Source organism: Mustela lutreola, chromosome 7 (assembly GCF_030435805.1).
Source record: "Mustela lutreola isolate mMusLut2 chromosome 7, mMusLut2.pri, whole genome shotgun sequence".
Lineage (NCBI taxonomy): Eukaryota > Metazoa > Chordata > Mammalia > Carnivora > Mustelidae > Mustela > Mustela lutreola.
The window spans coordinates 102,773,909-102,776,900 of NC_081296.1; the positions used below are offsets into that span (position 1 = coordinate 102,773,909).

The 2,992-nt window shown below is 34.6% G+C and overlaps 1 long non-coding RNA gene across 1 annotated transcript in view; it reads right to left on the minus strand.

Annotated features, from left to right (window-relative positions):
- Window positions 1-393: 393 nt before the first annotated feature.
- Window positions 394-2,992, minus strand: part of LOC131835354 (uncharacterized) — a 4,639-nt gene continuing 2,040 nt past the window's right edge. Inside the window, exon 3 of the long non-coding RNA XR_009355146.1 lies at window positions 394-612. This is a non-coding gene — a long non-coding RNA (uncharacterized LOC131835354). The remainder of the gene's footprint in view (window positions 613-2,992) is intronic.

The following is a 2,992-nucleotide window of genomic DNA, read 5'->3' on the forward strand; positions in this document are numbered from 1 at the left end:
AGCAACTATTAGTCAGCCTAACAAAGTCCTTATTTTAGTGTCCACACACATCCATGTTCTTCTATTTCCCTGCACCAATTGTGCTGTAAGGAGGTACAAAAATGTAAGTACTTCATTAATAGCCAACATCGTAGCCAATTACTTTACTGAACATCAGGTTTTCTTTCCTTTACAGTTAAAGCATTACTTTGATTCTCCTGAATCAATATAACGTACGATTTTGCATCAATAACATGTGACTTTGGAGTTATTCTAGTGAGTGGTTTTAGGTTATGTTTTCTATGAATGTCTTTTGGCAATAAAAGAATTTTAGAAAATAGTTGTTATATAGTTTAGAGCCACTGATCTACATCAGGCAATAATGGTGGTTTTCTTCTGTATGTGGCAGGAAGAGCAAGACATGTTTTATTGGGTTTTAATGAGAGAATTGTACTGATTGATTTCTAGACTTGTTGAACTACTACATCAGTGCAAATCTGAACACAACAAAAACCTTAACAGCTCTTACACGGATGTTCTTTATTCACTTCTTCTCTCTCTCTCCTCATCATCATGTCTGACCATCTCGTGTTTTTTTCTGAGCACATGAGCTATGTCTTCTAATTAAGTGGTCTAAAACATGAAGTGAGAAAAACTTCAAATACTAAGAAAAAGCACAAGAAAATGGATTAATGATAGCACTGAAAATGAAAAGAGAAGAAAAACTATATTCAAGAGCTTACCACATCTGAGTTAGTCTGTTATGGGCTTAACATTTATTAGTTGACATATGGCAAAGCACTCTTGAGTAAAGTACATTGTTTCTCTCCTTTTACAACTGGGGAAGTTGATATTTGTCTTAGGTCAGATCAGTAGTAAGTAGCTAAGTGGAGAATTGCACTCAGACCTTTAGTTCCTAAATTCTTTCATCCTAAGCACTGATATACCACTTCACAAAGAAATAGAAATGGGCTTTTAACCTATGGATGGATGCTCCACACTAACACATCTGTGTAGGGTCGAAGGGAAGATTATTACAATCGCATGTCGTGTAGTTTCCACTCTAGCCCTTTATTGTTAATCTAATAAGCAATTGCTGGCTGCACTCAAATGAACAACATAGACGCTTTTATCTAACAAGCGCCCCATGACCAAAAGATCATGTGCTGTTTCACTGTCTATCTGGTTGTACAATATTAGGTTCTTGTTAGTCATACAGCTGTTGCTAAATAGAGACTCCCTAGAACTGTCCAAGTCAATATTAGCTCCAATTATTCTACTGCCTTGTGGAGTACTAGAGCATGACAGGGCTGCAGTTACATCTCAAAGGGAAAGGGCCTCACTGTTTTCAGATCACACACACCAGTTACACTGGTCCTACAAAACTTGCCATTCTTGTGTCCCTTTGCTCTTACTTTGCTTTTATTATATGGAACCATTTGCCTGTTAGGCTTTATGACTTGCTTGTAAATTTCTGAGTTAAATATTTTTTTCTCTTTAGATCACCTGGGTCAGTTTCATTGACAGAAGTAAAGGTGTTAGTGGCATTAATTTCCTTAAAATATTTTCTTTACAGTAAAGAACATTCATGTTCTTGAAGGAACTAATTTTTCTAGGCTGTTTTGTTGTTTTTTATTTTAAAAAGATAGTCATTGCAGAGTATTATGCTAAGTGAAATAAGTCAATCAGAGAAAGAATTATCATATAATCTCACTGATATGAAGAATTTGAGAGGTGGAAGGGGGTGTCGTGGGGGAAGGGTGGGAAAATTGAACCAGGACGAAACCAGAGAGGGAGACAAACCGTAAGAGACTCTCGATCTCTGGAAACAAACTGAGGGTTGCTGGAGGGGTGGGGAGGGGAGGATAGGGTGGCTGGGTGATGGACATTGGGGAGGGTCTGTGCTATGGTGAGTGCTGTGAAATGTGTAAGATTGATGATTTATAGAACTGTACCCCTGAAATAAATAATGCATTATATGTTAAAAAAAAAAAAAAGATATCCATTGTATTATTATGTTGAAGGATTTTTCTAAGAACTTCTTTGATAGAAATTTTAGGATATATTTTACCCATCATCACCTTGACACATGTGGAGTACTGATGTTTAGGAAGTGGCTGAAATAGCTAGTTTTAAAGTGGTGAGGGGGATATAATATTAACAGTTTTAAAATCTTTAAATGTTTTCAATTTTATCTATTAAACATATTAAGAGCATATTTGATTCAAGTAGTAAACAAACTTTGTTTACTAACATTTTTTAGCAAAAAATTTGACCTCAGTCTTCCTATCTCTGAAAAAGGAATGATTATTAAAATAAGAATGTCTCAGCATTGTAATAACAGATCAAAAAAATAGGAAATTTAGCTTATATGTGAAATTTGTATATATTTTTATTTCATAAATATTTTTGATGATTGGCATAAGTAATATGAGTTCTAGTTAAAGACTGTTTTTGGTAATATTCATCCCAGTAAACAACAAATCCCCCTATAAATTTACTGCTATTAGTTCAGTTATTTTTCTATTTGTGAAGATATTTACACTTGGTCTTCAAACTAACAAAAGGGAGATACTCTGCACAAGCAAGAAAAATTTGTGCAAGGTTAGAGAATATAATGTCAGTTGTGCTAAAATCTTACTCTCATTTTTACTTATGAAAAGTTATTTTCTAATTATTTCTCTCACGGTGATTTTAACATCAGCTCCTTACCCAAATACATTATGTTAATTTTATAAAGTAGATGAGTCATAACAATGTATTATGGCGAGAAATGAAATTATTTAATTGAAATACTGATGTGCATCAGTCAGCTATTATTACAGTAATGCTATATAACAAACTACTCCATGGTTTAAAGATAGAAAAAATAATTTTCACATGCATGAGTCATGGATTGACAACATTGTGTCTGGGTAGGGCTATATACCAGAAGCTAGGCTTCAGGATCCCAACTCCAGACAGACTGGGTTCAGGTCTGTTCCTCATGATGCTCAATCTTCTGGCTCCAGCA